Below are 21,545 nucleotides of genomic sequence, written 5' to 3'. Positions count from 1 at the left end.
GAAATAGTGTTTTGTCAACTATCTGGGTATTCTTTAGTCCACTAAAGTTGACATATATAATGACACACATAACTAATCATCACAATGATCAAGTGATGTTTATTCCAGAGATGCAAGAGATGATTTCTAATTCAATATTAGAAAATCAATGTAACCCACCTTATTAACAAATGAAAGAAGAAAAATCATATGATCATATCAAGCAAGGACAAAATTACTTGATAAAATTCAATACTCATTCATGATAAAACTCTATCAAAAGACAAATTTAGGAGAATTTCCTCAACTTTAAAAGAGCACCTATGAGTAATGTTATACTAAATGATGAAAGGCTAAATGTGTTCCCCTCTAAGTTTCAGAACAAGACAATGCTGTCCATTCTCACCACTCTCATTCAACATACTACTATAAGTTCTAGCCTGTACCATACAGCAAGAAAAGAATTAAAATTTTCATAGATCATAAAGGAAGACATAAAATTGTCCTTATTTAAAGATGAGAATGAATGTCCACATAGAAAACCCCAAGGATTCCCCCATTTAAAGAAAAAGACTAATAAATAAGTTCAGCAAGGTTGGAGGAGACAAGAGAAACACAAAAAAAATCATAGATTTATAGATAGCAATGAGCACATGTATACCAAAACTAAAAATGCAATATAACTTACAATCACCCACCAAAATGAAACTCTTAGGGAAAATATAACAAAATGCATAAAGAACTGTAGAAAACTACACATTGAGATGAAATAAATCAAACAAAATATAAATATTGTAACATACTATGTTTATGGATTAGAAGACTCAACATAATAAAGATGTCTGTTATTCCTGAATTTATTTTTTTAATTAGTCCTGAATTTGTATACAAGTTTAACACAATTCCTACTAAAACTTCAGGAAGATTTTTTGTAGATACAAATAAGATTATCCTAAAATGTATATGAAAAAACAAAAGAACTAAAATAGCTTAAGAAGGTTTAAAGGAAAAAAAAAAAAAAGAATGTTTAAAGGAGGGGCATCTGGGTGGATGAGTCAGTGAAACATCTGCCTTTGGCTCAGGTCATGATCTCAAAGTCCTGAGAAGCCCTGAGTCTGGCTCCCTGCTCAGTGGGGAATCTGCTTCTTCCTCTCCTTCTGCTCCTTGACCTCATTCATGCTCCCTCTCACTCTCTCTCAAATAAATAAAATCTTTATAAAAATTTTCAAAGAAAAATAAAATTTTAAGAGCCACAAGAAAAAAGAGACTTGTCACACACAAGGGAAAATTTTCACACCCTATAAAGCATATCGCTCAGCAGAAACCTAGCAAACCAGTAGAGAATGGAATGCTATATTCAAGGTACTTAAAAAAAAAAAAAAAAAACTCTGCCAACCAAGAATATTGTACCCAGAAAAACTGTCTTTTAAGAATGTAGGATATGGGGTGCCTGGGTGGCTCAGGTGGTTAAGCGGTTGCCTTCGGCTCAGGTCATGATTCCAGGGCCCTGGAATCAAGCCCCTCCCTGCTCAGCGGAGAGCCTGCTTCTCTCTCTTCTTCTGCCTGGCACTCTGCTTACTTGTGCTCTCTCTCTATCTCTCTGTCAAATAAATAAAATCTTAAAAAAAAAAAAAAGTAATGTAGGATGCGTACTGGGTATTATATAAGATTAATGAATCACAGACCTGTTCCCCTGAAACAAATAATACATTATATGTAAACTAATTGAATTTAAATTGAAAAATAATAATTAAATTAAATTAAATTAATAAAATAAAATAAAATAAAGTCCATTTCTTAGAGACAATTAAAAAAAAGAATGTAGGAAACAAGCAAAAACTAAGGGGGTTTATCTCATCTAGGTGAGCCCTACAAGAAAGGCTAAAGAGAGTTCTTCAAGATGAATAAAAAGATACTAATCAATGAAATGACAGCATATGAAAGCAAAAATCTCATTGCTAATGGTAAATATAAAGACAAAGAGAATATTCTAAGACTACAGTAGTAGCAAATAAATTACTTTTAACACTGGTTATATAAATCAAAAGGTAAATGTAGTAAAAATAACTATAACCACAGAAATTTGTCAATTCAACACAATACAGAAAGAAGTAAAATCTGAAAGTGATTATATAAAGTGTAAATGCAGGGGTAAACTGAAGAGTTTTTGTATGCAATTGAAGTTGTTATCTGCTTAAAACAGACTGCTTTAACTATAAAATGGTCAATATAAACTCCATGGTAACCAACAAAAAATGATACATTAGATACATAAAAGATAAAGAAAAAGGAATCAAGGCATATCACTGAAAAATTATCAAACCATAAAGAAAGACAAGACAACAGGAAAACTACAAAACAACTAATAAAAGAGCAATACTAAGTCCTTACCTATCAATAACTACCTTAAATGTAAATGGACTAAACTCAGCAATCAAAAGACACAAAGCAGCTGAACAGATAAAATAGATAAGACCCAACTATATGCTGTCTACAAAAGACTCACTTTAGACTGAAGAACATATATAGGCTGAAAATGAAAGAGTGGAGAAAGATATTCCATGCAAACTGAAATGAAAAGAGAGCAGGGTGGTTATACTTATATCAGATGAAATAGACTTTAAGTAAAAAACTGCCACAAGAGACAAAAGCCTTATGTAAGATAAAAGGGTGAATACAACAGGAAGGCTATTACATAATACTATAAAAACAATTAATGATAAAAGGATCAATTCAATAGGTAGATATAATAATTATAAATATATATACATATATATATATGTGTATACACACACACATCAAACCACCTGAATATAAACATACAAAGGAAACATTGGCAGATCTAGACAGAGAAATGCACATTACAGTAATAGGAGACTTCTATACCCACTCTCTAAAATAGATAGACCATCCAGACTGAAAACTAATGAAGAAACAATAGAACTGAACAACACTGCATATCAAATGGGCCTAACAGACATATAAGGAACATTCCACCTCACAGCAACAGAACATTCATTCAAGTGCATATGGAACATTCTCCAGGATAGATCACATGCTAGGTCATAAAATAAATCTTAACAAACTTAAGAAAATGGAGCAAATTCAAGGTATCTTTTCCAATTACTATGGATTGAAACTAGATGTCAACAAAAGAAAGAACATAGGAAAATTCACAAACACATGGAAATTAAACAACACACTCAAATAACTACTGGGCCTAAGAAGAAATTAAAAAGGAAATTAGAAAACAGCTCAAAATATCTCAACTAAAATGAAAATATAACATACCAAAACTTATAAGATGCAACAAAAGCAGTACTAAGAGGGATGTTCATAGCAATAAACACCTAAATTAACAAAGAAGAAAGATTTCAAATAAACAACCTACCTTTACAATTCGAGGAACCAGAAAAAGAACAAACAAAGCCACCAAATTAGCAGAAAGAAGGAAATAATAAATAGTATGGCAGAAATAAATGAAATGGAAAATAGAAAAACATTTAAAAAATTGATGAGAGGCACCTGGATGCTTCAGTCAGTCAAGCATCTGCCTTCAACTCAGGTCATGATCCCAGGGTCCTGGGATTGAGCCCCGCTAGGGGCTCCCTGCTCAACTATTTCTCCCTCTGCCACTCCCCCGTTCATGATTTCTCTCTCTCTCTCTCTCTCTCTTCTTCTCTCTCTCAAATAAATAAGAATCTTATAAATAAATAGATAGATACATAAATAAATAAAATTGATGAGACTGAGAGTTGACTTTTTAAAAAGAAAAAATCAACAAAACCTCAGTTAGACTTAAAAAAAAAAAAAAAAAAAACACAGGAAGAGGAGAGTCTGAGTGGCTCAGTCTGTTAAGCATCTCCCTTTGGCTCAGGTCATGATCCCAGGGTCCTGAGATTGAGTCCCACATATCAGGCTCCTTGCTCAGTGGGGAGCCTGCTTCTCCTTCTCCCTTTGCTGCTCTCCCTTCTTGTGTTCTCTCTCTCAAATAAGTAAATAAAACCTTTTTTAAAAGAGAGAAAGAAAGAGGAAGAGAAGACTCAAAATCAGAAATTGAAGAGGAGACATTGTAACTGATCCCACAGAAATAAAAAGGACATAAGATACTATTATGAACAAGTATATGCCAACAAATTGGACAATCTAGAGGAAATGGAGAAATTCCAAACTACATACAACCTACCAAGACTGAATAAAGGAAAAAATGTAAAGTCTAAACATACCAAAAACAAATGAAGAAATTTAAAAAGTAATTAAAAAAAAACCTCCAACACAGAAAACCCCAATACCAGATGGTTTCATGGGTGCATTTTACCAAACATTTAAAGAATGTTTGGTAAAGAACCAATCCTTCTTAAAGTCTTCCAAAATTAGAAGAAACACTTTCAAATTCATTCTATGAAGACAGCTTTAAACTTACACCAAGGCTAAAAAAGATTATATGAGGAAAGAAAACTATACATCAATATTCCTGATAAATCAATGATGCAAATTTCTCAACAAAATACTAGTAAACTGAATGCAAAAGCATATGAAAAGAATCATATATCGTGACCAAGTAGCATTCATCTCTGGTATTCAAGGATGGTTCAACACATGCAAATCAATCAATGTGATATACCACACTAATAGAACAAAGACTAAAAATCACACAGTCATTGCAATGGATGCAGAAAAAGCACTTGACAGTATTTGACACCCTTTCATGATAAAAACTCCCAACAAATTATGTATAGAAGTAGCTTACCTCAATACAATAAAGTGCATTTACAAAAAGCTCATAGCTAACATCATATTCAACAAGGAAAAGTTGAAATCTTTCCCTCTAAGATCCAGAGCAAGGCAAGAATTCCCAGTCTCACTTCTCCTATTCAATATAGTACCAGGAATCTTAGCCAGAGTGACTAGGCAAGAAAAAGAAATAAAAGCCATTCAAATTAGAAAGGAAGAAGTAAAACTATCTGCCGACAGACAACATGATCTTGTACATAGAAAACCCTAAAGACTCTACAAAAACTGTTAGATTAAGCAAATTCAGTAAAGTAACAAAATACAAAATCAACATACAAAAATTAGTTATGTTTCTATACACTAACAACCTATCTGAAAAGGAAATTAAGAAAACGATTCCATTTGCAATAACACTGAAAAAAATAAAATACTTAGGAATAAGCTTAACAGAAGAGGTGAAAGTCTTGTACACTAAAAACTACAAAACAATAACAAGAGAAATTTTAAAAGTTACAAATAAGCAGAAGAACATTCCATGTTCAGGAAATGGAAGAACTGATATTGTTAAAATATCCATTCTTCTCAAAGTGATCTATAGATTCAACGGTTTCCATAATAATCTCAGTGGCATTTTTTTTACTGTAATAGACCAAAGAATCCTAAAATTCATTCAGAACCACAAAAGACCCTGAATGGTCAAAGCAATTCTGAGCAAGAACAACAAAGCTGGAGGTATCACACTCCCTGATTTCAAACCATTACAAAACTACATCTCTATATGATCTCTCTCACCTAGTCCCATAGCTTTACAAACCATTCATACACATACAACTCTCAAATATATAATTTTAGCCTCAATTTCTTACCTGAACTCCTGAGTCATATCCTAAGTTTTCCAACCTAATATTTTCTCTCGAACACTTAACAGACATCTACACTTAACACATTTGAACACATGATCTTCTGTCTCAACTTGTTCCTCTCCCTGTCTTCCTCCAGGGGCTTCTAAGAAAAAGAAAGAAAACTTTCTAAGAACTCTCTAATAAATGGCATGATAGTTTTAAATCAAGCCTCCAAGTTCTTTGATACCTCAATGCCCCCACCTCTTTGAAGGTGGACCAGCCTGTGCATAATTCTAGCCATAGAATATGGGGGAAGTGACATTATTTGAGTTCTGAGGCTCAGTCATAAGAAGTCATGCAGTTTCTTCCTGGTTCTGGAATGTTCACCCTCGGGAAGATCTCCTTTTCAACCGTTATCCTGTAAAAAGCCTAAGCTGGTAGCATTTTTAAAACACAACAGAAACCATTATTGATTTAGTCCACTAGTTTAGGAGTGGTTTGTAGTTAATAAAAAACTGGAACTGATAGCAAGCTGATTTCCTTCAATTAATCATACCAGAAATGATGAAGTCATCCTTACTTCCTTTCTCTCACATTCCATATCCAATCCCTCAACAAATTCTGTCAAGTTTCTTTTCCAAATATGTCCAAAATAGGACCAATTTCATCACCTCATCTATAAGATAGATCTCATTTAGTCAAAATTCTTGGTTGAAAACAACAGAAACAGACTTGGACTAAAACTGCACACAAATTTAATGAAAGGATATCAGATGGCTCATAGACTAGAACAAAGGGTATTAGAACCAAATCCAGAAAATGGTCTAAAATCAATGAAGTTTAAGTATAAGGAGTCAGAGCCAAAGAACCTGGCTGGCTGATAAAGAGCTACTGTTGCACCAGCATCGACGGCATGAATTCTACGATGTCCCCATCCTTTCGTTCTTTGGTGTCTTCCCTCCAAAGAAGTCTAAGTAATTGGCTGAGCTTAGCTGATGCTCCTGAGTCCCAACTACTGCAGGATGATGAAGGGGAAAGTCGGCATTCTGGGTTTCATAGGCAGAGGTGGAGACCCATCTTCCATAAAAACTCATTTCACACAGCATTTCCAAACAAAAGGTAGCTACAAATTCTGAGCAGCCAAATAAAAGTAATGTCTATGAAAGGGTTAAGTAAAAAGATACATTTTGTATACAAACAACAGGTTCTCATATAAATGAAAAATAAGTAGACTGGAGTTTCCTCAAAAAGTTGAAAATAGAGCTAACTACCCTATGACCCAGCATCGCACTACTGGGTATTTACCCTAAAGATACAAATACAGTGATCCAAAGGGGCACATGCACCCCAGTGTTTGTAACAGTAATGTGCACAATAGCCAAACTATGGAAAGAGCCTAGATGTCCATCAACAGATGAATGGGTAAAGAAAATTATATTTTAAAAAAAAATATATATATATACATACACACACATATATATACACACACACAATGTGTATATACATATATACATGTATATATACACACACACAATGGAATACTATGCAGCCATCAAAAAATGAAATCTTGCCATTTGCAATGACATGAATGGAACTAAAGGGTATTATCCTAAGCTAAATAAGTTAATCAGAGAAAAAAATTATCATATGCTCTCCCTCTGATATGTGGAATTTGAGAAACAAGACAGATAATCATAGGAGAAGAGAGGAAAAAATGAAACGGGATGAAACCAGAGAGGGAGACAAACCATAAGAGACTCTTAATCAAAGGAAACAAACTGAGGGTTGCTGGAATGCAAGGCCTTGGGAGGGATGGGGTGACATTGGGGAGGGTATGTGTTGTGGTGAGTGCTGATGAATCGCAGACCTGTACCCCTGAAACAAATAATACATTCTATGTTAATTTAAAAATAAAACAATAAAAATAAATAATTTTTTGAAGTGGTATATGACCAGTAATAATAATAATACTACTAAGTACACTGGATTAAAGACTTAGATTCAAGTCCTATTCTACCACTTACTAAATGTGTGATCCTAAGCAAGTCACTCAACTTCCTGAGCCTCCCATTTTTTTTTTCCACCTTTAAAATGAGAACAGTGATATCTGCCCTGCTTATCTTACACATTGGTTTTGAGGATCAAATGAGTGTGTGAGCATATTAAGGCTACTATCTTCATCTCATTCTTCTTTGTAACACTGTTGACGGGCTTAGGGTTTGGCTGGAGCAGGTGTTCCATAAATGTCTACAGAATGAGTAATCGCTATAGAAAAGATTTGCAAAATGAAAGCCATTAATTAGCTGATCCTACTGTATCCTCCACCTAGACCAGAAAAGCGTGATGTGTCACCCAGAGCCAGCCCAAAGTCATATCAAATGTGCTTTGAGAGCAGACCCTTGGCACTGAAAATTTCTGCCACTGACCTCTTCATAAAATAAATATGGAAATGGCAGAGCAACTTGTTTCATTATATAGTATAAATTTGGCTTGTAGAGCAAATTCCTCCTGTGACAAGTTTTAGGGACCAGATAATAGTTATGGAGAATCATTCTAGCATGGAGGAGTAATGTAGCTTATGTAGATTTCTGGCCAATGGATTCAAGTTACTCTGAGAAAACAAGACCTATCTGGTTGTAGGATAGCTAATAGTAACAATCCCTTAACTAAATCCTTTGAAGCTCGATTTAAAATCGAAAATGCTTCATTTATTTGGAAGGTGTTCATGGTAAAAGTCGTATAGTATAGAACCCCCAGCAGGGCCTGGGACAGCCCCCTGCAATCAAACACAATAATTATTTCTGCAGAAGTGTGTATGAATGTCCAGTCTAAGGGGAATAAACAGGGAAGTCTCACATCAGTTCAGTTAAGTTTATTTCAACATAAGATTCAAAAAACTTGTGGTTTTCAGAGCTTTTTTAGGATTTTAAAAATGCAGATAAAAATAAAGTTGTATTTTTCATTAAAAAGGGGAATGGGTCCATAGTGCCTTGAGATAAAAAAATACTGTGTACATGCAAAGTTCTTATAAGTTTGAATATTAATATTACTCTCTTTAACTCATCTATCTAAAATCACTTTCAAAATATTTTTTTTAGTATTCAATTCAGCAAATTCTGGAATTCTGCCAGAGAGATCATCTATTTCAAACTGCCACCTAATTCAGCTGATCCCTGCAAATAGATTCCTATCCAGACAGTCACTCAGCCCTGGCAAAATACTCCTATGGGTGAAGAATTCACTCCTTCATGTGGCAACCTGCTGCTCTTTTGGAAAACCTTAAGTATGAGAATCAAAGTCAGATCTTCTGTTACTTTTACCCCTTAGTCTTAACTCTGCCCTGGGGAGCAGAAACAACTACTCTAGTGAGCCCCTCTGTCACATGACAGCTAGGCAAATATTTGAAGTGGTGATCACATACCAAATCATCCGCCTCTTCTCTAGGCTAAACATTTGCTCTAACTCTTCCACATAAAGTATAGTTTCCTCTTCCCTTACATCCTGAGAGCCCATACCAATCTCTAACTTATCAATGTGTATAATAAAACGAGGTAGCCAGAGCTACATAAATCTTGAGCCCAGAATGCAGGGAACCTGTTATCTTCCTTGTAAGCTATATATCATGTTCCTGAATGCAGCCTAAAATTACATTAGTTTTTGTGGGGGGGGGTTGTATGCAGCATGATTCTTTTGGATTCTTTTGCATTTATAGTATATTAATCTCTACATCTCCCTTGATTTACATTTTTTGGTCTCAGTAAAGGGGTTTTACATCATGTTGGTTTTCATTCCAACATTTACATTTCACTTTGAACCTTGATTTCACCTTTCTGTTTATTAGCTATGGCTTCTAGCTCTGTGTCACCTACAAATCTGATGAGCAGTCCTTAACCTCCAGTAAAGACTTAATAAAAACATTGAACAAGATAGGATCAAGAGCCTTATGGCATGCCACTGGAGACTTCCCTCCTGGATGGCATCCTCAAGTGCTTACCATCTAAAATAGCCAATGAACTCCATACACAAATAATAATACCAAGCTCTAGTTGACAGGTATTGAATGAGCAGTAAGAAAAACAGATTCTATACAGAGAAGAAAACAACACAGCTCAGAACCATCACACCGAGCTCTACATTTTAGTAACTAAAATTTAAAAGGATATATCTCAGGGGCACCTGGGTGGCTCAGTGGGTTGGGCATCTGCCTTTGGCACAGTTCATGATCTCAGGGTCCTGGGGCACAGCCCCCAAGGCTCCCTGCTCAGCGGGGAGTCTGCTTCTCCCTCTCCCTCTGCTCCTCCCAGCCTTGTGTGTGGGCTCATGCCTGCTCTCTCTCTCGCTCTCTCTCTCTCTCTCTCTTTTTTCTCTCTCAAATAAATTAAATCTTAAAAAAAAAAAGGATGTATCTCATTCCTGAAAGTGCATATATCTGTACTAGAGTTGCAACGAAACAGCCATTTCCTACTAATGATCTCACCCAGAAATTTTACAAACCCAGCATTAAAGGATGAGTAGGATTTTGAAATGTCACAAGGAATGGGGGAATTAGCAAAGGAAACAATCTTGCCCCATTATGGATCTACAACTCCTATAGATGTAACTCTTCCTGCTGCCAACTTGACTCTACCCACCCAACCCCAACGTGCAGAAATCAATATCTTAAGTATATATGTCTTTAAATGACGGGTTTCCCAAGTAATTCCTTGGGAATTACTTGGAGGCCTGCCTAACTTAGTCCATGGTGCAGGCATGCAACTCTTGATCTTGGGATTGTGAGATCAAGTCCCACGTTGGGTGTAGAGATTACTCTAAGAAACAAAAAAGTAAAGGGGCACCTGGGTGGCTCAGTCTGCTAAACAGCTGACTCTTGATTTTGGCTCAGGTAATGATCTCAGGGTCATGAGTTGGAGCCTAGGTGGGTCTCCGTGCTCAGTGGGGGAATTGTCTTGAAGATTCTCTACCTCTGTCCCTCTTCCCACTAGTCACTTGCTCACTCTCTCTCTCTCCCTCTTTTTCTCTCTCTTTCTAAAATAAATAAATCTTTTAAGATTTTTTAAGTTAAAAAATAAAATAAAATAAAATGGATCACAGATCACACATAAGGCTCACGTACAAGGCAAGTGACCCTGGCTTAATATGGGTTCATGTGATTGACACCCAGTTTTTCTTTTTTTTTTTTTTTTTTCAGAATACCACAAACACAAAATATCCAGGGTTGCCTCTGTTTGCTTATATTGTGTAACAAACCCAATGTTAAACATGACCCTTGAAACTATTCCCACATCTTTCCAGTCAGGACATTTTGATGATATAGTAAATATCACCATCCTTTCACCTGGAAATAGGGTTTAAATAAGGATTTTGTCACATCAAGTAATTTTTTTTCACATAAAACTTAAAATTCTCTTCAAACGCAATACCTGTTCAAAAACTTGTAGTAAATATCCAAAAAATGACATAACTCTGAAGCAATTCTAGACTCCCCAATTACTTTGAATCATGACAGTTTCTGTTCTCTCATCCTGTCTTCTATTCCTTCTGCCTTTCTTGGGCTGAAAATTCATTAGAAATACAAACCAAAAACCCAGAATGTAATTCGAAACTGAAAGCAACAAGCCCATTCACTGAGATCACGTGGAATTAGAAACAAAAGAAAATTCAGTTTGAAAATCTTCAAAGCTTTTCGGAATATGAAGTTAATTGTTACAAATTTATTCCAACAGAAATAGCTTTTTAAGGGGCACCTGGGTGGCTCAGTCAGTTAAGTGTCTACCACGCACACTCTCTCCCTTTCTCCCTCTCAGATAAACAAACACAAACTTCAAAAAGAAAGAAAGAAAGAAGTAGCTTTTTAAGGCTATAAGCCCCATAACTATTTGGATTCTCATTTAGAATATCTAAAAGAAAGCCCTCGGAAAATTAACCCGATCATCATAAAGACCCTATTTTGATAAAAGGGGATCCCTATCGAATCAGACTTGTAGAGACCGTCTACAGAAAGGAGCTCAAAGTCACACAAGAGACAATGATCGGATTGGGACTGGAACGCAGGGCTCTTCCTCCAGATCCAGAGTTTGTTTCCACCACATCCTTGACCTTGAGACTGAGGGTAGAGGACTACACACAGCACTTCCTACATCAGTATTTTCTGACTTACCTTGACCAACATCAAACCATATCCAAAAGACAACAGAAGAAAACAAATAAATAAATAAATAAGTAAAAATAGAAGGAAGTTGAATCTATTACTTCGAGATGAGATCTGAAGAGTTGGGTTTTTTTTTTTCCTCCTTTATACAAGAAACATAAAGCTGTATGCAACTATAAGACTTTTTAAAGTGTAAATATTTTAAATATTTTAATATTTAATACTAAATATTATAAGTATAAATATTTGAAAATATAAAATATTCCACTAAAGTAGAGGATTCATGAAAGCAGGGTCCACATCTAACTTGTTCATTGCTCTATCCCCAGCATCTATGTGGTAACATATTTCTGGGTTCTTTCTGCTTGTTTTCTGGTTTTTGCTGCCCATGATCCAAATACCCTTCTTATTGTAAATTAATTCCCTACAGTAGGCAGTATAGGTAGAATGAGTGACCCTCTTCTCGCCTTCTGGTAGTTACGACAGCCCCCAACTGGTTCTTGTGGAGGCAACATAAAAACACAGGGATAGCAAAGAAGTTACTCTTGGCAGCAGTGACAGAGACAACAGTGTCTGCTAGTCTCCCCTGGTCACTGCTTTCCAAGCTGCACTCCTACTGCTTCTGTGAGCTACCTGGTTTTTGCCATGAAAGTTCTTTTCTACTTCAGTTGGTTCAAGGCGGATTCTGCTTATAACCAAAACCTCTAATAGGCACATAGTAGGCATTCAGTAAATATTTCTAAAATGAACAAATAAATTAATAAAGCAATTAACCACCATCGTAATTTTCTGTATAACACTTACAGTTTTCAAGAATGCCCCAATATTCTGTGTCTGATTGCAACTGCATTTATGTTCCAATATTTAAGTTATGACATTTAACCGAGGCAAGTTTTTCTTAATTCAAGAATCAAATAAAAAAAATTTTTTTAACTAAACAAGGGTTAGACTTCATTTCTCAAAGTCTGCCATAATATCTCTTGGTGTCAGCTACCACTGTGAGTAATACCATTTAAGTAATAAGTAATTTGATTATGTAAAACCTCTAAAAGAGAAGTTTAAAATAAGAGCTAGGGAGAAAAATCAAGTGTGAGTATTAAAAATGAAAAAAGTGAAATAATTTTATTCAAAAGAAATTAGATTTGGAAATAGATTCAAAAAAGTCTTTAAAAAGGCAACTGAAACTTCAGATATGAGCTGACATTGGGCAGGGGCACTGTGGGTGGAAATGGTTCGGGGACTTGGAAGGAACAGCATCTGCAAAGGCAAAAACTGTGTCCCTTCACAACACAAAAATCTTTGCTAATCAGATGGCTCTATTTAACCTTTGTGAATTCTTAAAAATGTTTCCATTCACCCCCACCTCTACTCCACTGAAAGCTAAAATCAACCAGAACTCATCCCTTCCCCCACAAAATCCCCTGATTTCAAAGAAGGGGGAGGAGGGATTAATACAGAAAACTGCTTTCAAATTCAGTATCATAGTTTTCTAGCAGATGTATATGATTATTCAAAGGATTTTCAGAAATCTTTCACGCCTGGAATCAACCAAATGGAAAATTCTGAAGACTTTGCACATTTATACTTAGAAGCCATGTTTGAAACGTGGTGTATCAAAATGTGATGTTTCAGAATTGCCCTGAGAAATTCCACTCCCTTGTTACCAATTTCCGTTGATCAGGCAAAGTGCTATTAACATAGTGCATTGTATTCGGTTTATGTGAACACAAAGCCCCAAAACCAGGTCTCCCCTGGCTGATAGTTGGAAACCATTACAAAATCCATTAAACCATCTCAGTAAGCAAGAGAGGAAAGGCCATTTTGTGTTCAGTGACCTATACTCAGCCCCATGGATTATGAAGCAGGCAATGTAGTGCCTTTTTGACTCTATATCTGCTCTCCAGGGAGCCTGAGCTCAACTCTTTTCCGGATAAAGTCTGAAGAACACATTTCACCAAACAAAGTGGATAGTAAACACTTCAAAGTAGTTTTAAGAAGAGAGAAAGAGAAAAATGAAACATTGGGGATAAGGGGTGTTAAATGTTTTATTACATTTGCTTTACGTAGCCTCTACATTTCCTGTATAATTTGTGATTCCTCTAAAACGTGGTATAAAAAGCAATTTCAAATGGTAAAGTAAACCACACAGCTTTAAGACGACCCAAGAGGAGAACATAAACTGTATAGACCAAACTGGCTTCCAGTGCTTTTCTGATCTAGATGGAGGGGGAGGGGAGCTCTTCCTACACTCTCTGAATACATCAAATCCTTCTACATTTTGGTGTCTACAGAACCATAATGGCTTCTTCAGCATGTTCTCTCCGCACGGTTGCGTCGGCTCGCGGCTCCGAGCGCACAGGGAATCCTTCTCAGGACCACATTCCCGACCCAGTTCCTGAGCAAAGCAGAGGGAAGCCGCCTGCCCTGCCCTCGGGGCTCCTGGCTCCGACCTCGAGGACACCTGAGACTTGTTGCTCGGGTGGCGGGAACTCACCATTATCGACCGAACGCGGGTCGCCCTGCGCACGGGGAGGACGGCCTGTGCCCGCACCCGCCGTCCCAGGCCGGGCGTCCCGCGCGCAGGGGACGCCGCGGCCCCGAGAGCCTCTGCGCCTCGCGGGATCGGGCCTGGAGCGGGGCGGCGGTCATACAAAACCCGCGCCCGGAGCGCGGGGACCGGAAGCGCCCGCGGTCCGCCCTTCCGCCTCCAGAACGCGGGCGCGGGGCCGGGGAGCCGCGCCAGGCCTGGGGCTCACGCTGGCGTGGCCCTGCAGGCCCCGGGGGGAGCCTCTTAACACCCCCGGCCCGGTGTCTTCGCCTCCCTCGGTCTCCTTCCGAGGGGGAGAGAGCAGGCCGGAGGAGAGATCCAGGCCTGGGACCCCGACCCCGACCCCGCCGGGCCTAGCTCGAGGAGAGGAGCCGGAGCCCGGGCGGCCCGACCCTGCGGCGTGCGCGGCCCGGGCCCGGGCGGGGAGCCAGGCCAGGGCGCCCGGTCGAGGGCGGTCGAGGGCACCCGAGGGCCCGGCCGACTCCCCTCCCTTGCGCGCACCCCGCGGTCTCCCCACCCCCACTCGCTCTGGGAATCAATAGCGACCGCTGATTTTTCACGACAATTGCAGCTGTCTAATTCATCAGTGAATAATTAAATCAGAAGCAGCCAGGCCTGCCTGAGCTAGGGCCCGGCTTGGCGTCGGAGACGAGGGGTCTCCCCCAGCAGATCCCATCAAACTGGGGGCCCCTTTGGGAGCCGGGAGGGCCGCCAGGGGACAGGCCTCGCCCTGTGCCGCCGCCAGGAGAGCGGCCGCGCGTGAAGGAGCAGGAGCTCAGAGCAGGGAGAAAGCGCGCGTGGCCTGGGACAAGCAGGGCACCCCGCCGAGGAGCTCCATCTGCGGGCTTGTTCCAGATCCTCCGGCCCCGCAGGGTCTCGCGTGGGGCTGCGCTTTCCACTCCCCTCACGCCGACTTCGCGAAGGGAAAGGAAATCACCCTCAGGAGGCGATTTGCCTTTGAGGAAGATGGAGAGGAGCCGAGAGAAGCGCCTAGAAACGGCATTGATTTAGACATCAATCCTGGCCGGCTCCCTCCGGCTCCCTCCGCCTCCCGAGCCGCGGGGCCGCGCAGCCCCCTCCACGGGAAGAGGCTCGCCTCGGGGGCCGGAGGCCAGCCGGCTCCGCCGGGCTGGCGAGTCTGGGCAGACAGCCGCACCGGAGCACGGCCGGCCCGGGGAGCCCCGCGCCCGCGGCCTCGACGCCCGCCTCTGCGCCACCGGAGCGGCCGGCGCGAGCACTGCTCCGCCGCGGCCAACAGGTCTCCGGAGTCAGGAGCGCCGCCGCATCCTCTCTCCCAGCCCCGGCGGCCCGACGCCCTCGGAGCCCGGGTTCTACAGAAGCGGCCAAACCACCTGTGTCTGGCCGGGCCCAAGCCCGGGCCCCGGCGCTGCCGCGAATGGCCCGCGGGGGCCGCGTCCGGCTCCCCCAACCACCACGGCCCCCACAGCTACGAAATCGCCGCCCGTGAACCCTGTGGTCGGCCAGAGATGCTTTTTCCTACACGCTTGGAAGTGAAACAGTTCAAAATTCTAAAAGAGTGGCACCGAAGCGATTTCCCAAGATAAAATACTCCTAAAATAATCTACATATGATATATTACTTTTGATCGTGTCGTCTTCAAAGATCAGCGCAGACTCAATTAGTTATTTAATTATTTTAGGAGCTGATATACACACGGAATCTAAAAAACATATGATTTTTTTTATAAAGAAATCTTCTGACTCGCAAAAATATTTTAAACCCCTCGATTGCTTTTGTTAGTTTTCAAATAAAAATATTATCCTTAGAAATCGGAAATAATATTTCTTAAGTTTAAAAGCCGGCCAACTCTTTCTTTTTTCGGTACTCTGTCCTCTTTTTTTAATTACATCGTAGGGAGACAATTAAAATTACAGAAAAAGATCTTTAAACTCTCCCATTTTCATAGAGAGTAAACGTGGTGGATATTTGTATTAATACCTAAACAATATTGAATCCTCAATCAAAAGTGGTTATGTCCAGAGCAAATAAATGATCGTTTTAAGACGGTAATAAATAAAAGGCAATGCCCGTGTTTAGTGTCTCAGGGTAACTTGAAAACAGTTCTACTTTCAGAGAGTTAAATTTGTCCTTTTTACAATCAACTGCAACTTTTGCCTTCCCTTTGAAAGGACAACAAAAAAGATTTCACGCACAACTTAACCTGAACAAAAGGACCTCACGCCAGTTTTTCTTTTGTGGGGTGACAATTGGAGGAGAGGAAAACTTTATTTTAAGCATACATGAATTGTATTTTTGGAAACCCAAAATTGTACTTTTGGAAACCCATTTAAGAGAAAATGCGACTGCGGATTCAAGTGGCTCAAAACCGGTGCTCCAGGGCTTTGGTGGAGAGAAATAATGGAACAGGTACTAAAGGCCGCGGTGATAAAAACTCATCTCGTTCTCAGGCTAACAAGTTGCTTTCTCAAAGTGCAACGTTCTTTTACAGAAAAAGCTGTATTCCGATTGAGGGTCGTCCTGCAGGCTCCCCCCACCCCAGCCTTCCCACCGTCCCCTCCCCCTAGAAAAAGAAGCCCTCTGATCTCTGCTGTTCCAAATGCTCGAATTCCCCTTCACTTTTTTGAATTTCATTTTCCCCAACAGTCAAATTATTTCTGCCACGAGCTTCTATAGTGGTAGCAGCCGCGAAAACAGAACCAGAGGGTGGCCCCAAAGAAGGTTCTGTGGTGGGCCGCGAATTCCGAAGAAGGAAAATGTCCTGGGCAAGGTCTGCAACCCCAGCACTCAACCACGGTCACCTCCAGTCCGGATCCGAGGCCCAGGCTCTGATTTCCACCCAAACTCCTCCCGCGAGGGGGTCGGGGAACCAAGCCAGAACCGAAATGGAGAGGGACAGAAGTGTGTGTGTGTGTGTGTGTCCATCCCTGTGGGCACAGTAACTCCAACAATTTCCGGTCTGTGGGCATGGAGGGGGAACGATCAAGGTTCGCCGACCTAGTCTCTGGCTTTCTTTAAAACTAGGCAGGAGGACCCGCTTGCTACTTAGCTCTGCGGAGCTGAGGATTCGGCCGCTGCCTCTCCAGACTCGTCGCCCCAGGAGCAGGTGCGACCGCTCTTCTGGCTCGGGGTCTCCTCCTTCTCCCCGCCCTCAAGCCCGCCCACTGCCCGCGCCGGGACTACTGAGGCTTGGGTGGGTTTCGCTGGGTTCGCCCCGCAGCCCTACTCCCCACCTGCAAACCCGGGCGGTGCTTGGGGCTGTGAGAGAAGCCTCCCCCAGCTGACAGAGCAGCTTCATTCTTCTTTTCCTAAGAGACCAGCGGAAGGTGGGAAGAACACTAACACACTCCAAATGATCCTCCGTCCTGGCGCACTGTGCCACCCGAAAAGTTAAGGGCAGTCCCTGACAGCTCCTAACTAAACTGGCTTTTCGGATTTTAACCAGATTGACGCGGAGGAGAAGCGAGTTCACGAAAAAGGACCCATGGGACCTCCCCACCTAAAACACTTCAACAACAACAACTTTCCTAGTTTCAACTGGAATCCGCGAAGTGTCAGAGAATTTCTGAGCTGAGAGGCAGAAGTGGTGCCGGGCTTGGGTTTTAGTTTTCTTCTCCTTGTGTTCAACCAGCCTGAGCTTTCAGGCAGAATAAAATTGAAGCTAATGGAGATATCAAACAGAGCCACAATTCCGAAGGCTCCCTTTCCTCCACAAGCACCCACCGTCCATCTGCAATTGTAATCACAGGGACTTGCGGTGTCTTCATCACTAGAGGCTCCGGAAAAGGGGGGAGAAATTTCTCCGTCGTTAAAAGAAACCCTCTATTATCACTATTATTATTTGTGTATAGCAACATGAGAATTCCCCCCCCCTTGAAATTCCCCCACAATATTGAAACAGCATTTGTTGTACGATTCATACAAACGCTTGAGGCCTTTCTGGAAAACCATTACCATTCAATGGCTAGAAAATTGCTCTCCTTCCTTTAAAAAAAAAAAAAAAAAAAGGCTCAGCAGCAGCTACAACCGACAACAAAAACTTTCTCCTGCATAATCCTCGTCCACGAAATGACAAAGAAATGATATTGACTTACCCCTGAACGGATGAAGTGTTTGATAAGGGGGGGACTTTTCTGAAGATTTCTTTTCGGGAGCCACACAGACAGCTGCAATTCATGGGCGACACTGATTGCCAGAAACGCTCTGGATTGGCATGGGGTCTGCAGCTCACAGATCCTGATCAATACCCCTACACTCACGCGCCAGATGGTTTGGGGAAGGACAAAAATAAAATAGTCCAAATCAACCCACCATTATTTCTTTTTGTATTGCTTTGATAAACCTAGTTGTAGCACAAATGTGTTCTCCTAACACAAAACCTTCCTCAGGATTTTGAACATTTGGGTAAAAATAAGCAACCCCCCTCTTCTTGGGATTTGGGCTGTGGTTACTGTTGTTTAGAAACAAAGCTATTGGGCCCCTTATCCAGACTGGGTTGACTTGTGGTCTGTGTATTTGTGTGTGTGTGTGTGTGTGTGTGTGTGAATAATTTATAGGGTCTCTGTTTTAATTGAATGCTCACCTTTCTTTCCCTCTCAGAGCCTAAAAAATTTTTTTGAATATGAAAACACATATGAAAAGCTCTGGCAGTAAAAATGTCCAGTCTATTCCTACAATTCCTAACTCAAGTGTTTTTTTTTTTCCTTTTATAATGCAGTACCTTACATTTGTTGTCAAAGCTGTATTTTATTTACAGACTTCTTTTGACCATGTAAGTGTCTGATTTTGAAGAAAATCAGATCTGCGGACGTGGTATGTTAAGAAAGGGATTTCCTGATCTCAATATATTGGCTGGTGTAACTGTTTGTCCAGACTCTAACAGTCGTGAAATAGCATGCCTGTCTACTATCTATTTGTGAATCAAATGCTGAGGGGAAGGGGAACAAGAGTGTAGCTTCAATTTTTTTAAAAAATTCTGAGTTACACAACTTCTGAATGTTAGAGTACGTGTGTAAATAAGGGGCAGTTAGAAAGTACATTTTCCTTTTATTTTCTTAGAGAAAGGAACATCAAAGATATTTTAAAACATATTTGAAAATGTTATTAATACTGATATTCTTAAAATTATCTTCAAGTAGAAAATATTTTTTCCTTTTTAGAAAGGGAAAAGGCATGCAAGACTAATTTACTAAAAATTAGGATGCCGACTAAAAATGCACATTAATTTCCCTTTTAAATGGGTTTTAGGTTGACATACAAAACCTCAAACCATCATTAAGAAAAACAACGTGGAAAATCTGCTTTAATCTAGCCCAATGAAATTATACACAAAGAAGCCAATACGATTTCATGATTTCCCTGAGATCGCCAATATTGATCGAGGGAAGGGGGAGGGATGGCGGGAGGGAGGGCGGAGGGAGAGAGGGAGGAAGGAAGGCAGCAAGAATATGCAACTCACCTTTCAACTCTCCAGCACGTGACTGCTCCCAGGCACACCAAAATGCAATTCCCAGGAGCAGATTTATCTTGGTAGCCTGGTAAACGAGTTTATCATTTTGAAAAATTATTTTAATGGCCATCTATATATTCAGTCTTCCATATGAAGGCAGTGCCTACTCAGTGTCCCAGCCTGGGGTCCCTGGCCACTCTTTAAGCCTGAAGCCTAGGCAGAGAAGGCTGTGTTCAGCATTGGGGCATATCAGACGCATTCCCCAGCCTTGCTGCTCTCTTGCCCTATTTCAGTCTCTGAGCACTCCTAGACCAACAGGAGGTTGCACTCTTGTGAACTTCTGTTCCACTCAGTAAGTTTTTCAAACATTAACTGTTTCAAATTATCCAATTGTCCAGCTGCCATATATAAGGTGGGGAGTGAAAAGAGAGACAGTAAGAGAGGGTTGAGGGGGGAGAGGAAAGAGAGAAACAGAAAAATCGGTTATTTTACCTAATTTTGTGACATTAAAAAATGTTAGCAGCTAGAAAAGTGTGTCTAGCAAAGTGGAGGAACGTCCACTTTTTTACTCAGGCTCTGATAAAACAAAGAAGCTGCTTGAGTGAATAATTGGCAACGTATTGGTCAGAGCTCAATGAAGTTGATCTATCAATAACGTCACTATACATTCATGTGACAGAATGGTGCGGGAGTGGGTGGATTTCTTTTTCTTTTCCTTTTTTCTTTTTTTGCTCTGTAGCTAGAAGGGAAAGGAGGGCAGCAGGAAAAGGTCACCAAGACTAAGAACTATTTTCCAAATGAATCAAACCTTTTCTCTAGCACCAGGAAGGCAAATACAGTATTCCAGGCTGTGTGTCCTTGTTTTCTTATCAAGTTTTCTCTAACAGCTGGAAGTGGTTGGAGGGGGCTGTCTTAAGGAGACCCCCCGCTCTTCTTTTGACAGCTGATCAAAAGAAAATAGGTCACGCTTCTCAAACTTATGTCCACCCTGTCCTTAATTACTGTCTCTTTAAACAAAGGCAACATCTGCGCAACCTCAGCTAGCTTGAATCTTGGGAGGCAAACAGAGCGCAACCTGCTTTGGAAGAATCTGTTACTTTTAAGGGTTTCAATGCCCGGTAGCTCCCTGTCTTCAGCCACCCCTCCACCCCCACCCAGGCCTCGGAAATCTCCACCTCCGCTCCACTTCCAGTCCCCGACCCAGGGTGAGCAAACAACAGAAATTCTGGGTAGACGAAGGTGCACTTTTTAAAGCTGCGGCTCGAGAGCCTTCTAAAACTCGCCAGGGTTCTGGTCTTTCCAGAAACAAGTTTTTGATATACAGGTGTCGACCGAGGGTCGGTGCCATCTACCCACAGCCCCAACCTGGGGCTTTCTTTTCTCGGGGTTCGTGTGTGTGTGTGTGTGTGTGTGTGTGTGTGTGTGTGTGAGTGTGTGTGTGTGTGTGTGTGTGCGCGCGCGCGCGCGCGCGCGCGTGGGGACGCGATAGAAGAAAAATCCGAGGGTGTCGTCCCGGAAGGTTTACGTACTCCTTGCTCCCAGAAGTTTGCTCACTACAGGCTTTGGGAACAGTCTTGCCGCCCCCCACCCACAATCACTTCTTTACAAGACGCTAATGGAGGGAGCGTTTGGTCACCTTGAAACCGCAGCTCCTAGAGTTCTAGTTTTGTTTTGCAATCTAACAGAGCCCTTCTGAAGCCTCATAACTGGGAGATTTATGGGCTCGCCGGGTAATTAAATGATGTTATTGTGTTAACTTTGCTTGGATTACGGTGGCCCGCGCCGCCTGTGGGCTCGCGTCGCCGGCCGCAGCTCCGAGGCAGCGAGGGTCCTGGGGTTCCTTTCGCCCGGCAGATTCTGCAAGCC

The sequence above is a fragment of the Neovison vison genome, chromosome 3 (assembly GCF_020171115.1).
Source record: "Neovison vison isolate M4711 chromosome 3, ASM_NN_V1, whole genome shotgun sequence".
Lineage (NCBI taxonomy): Eukaryota > Metazoa > Chordata > Mammalia > Carnivora > Mustelidae > Neogale > Neogale vison.
This window is presented reverse-complemented; position numbering follows the sequence as displayed.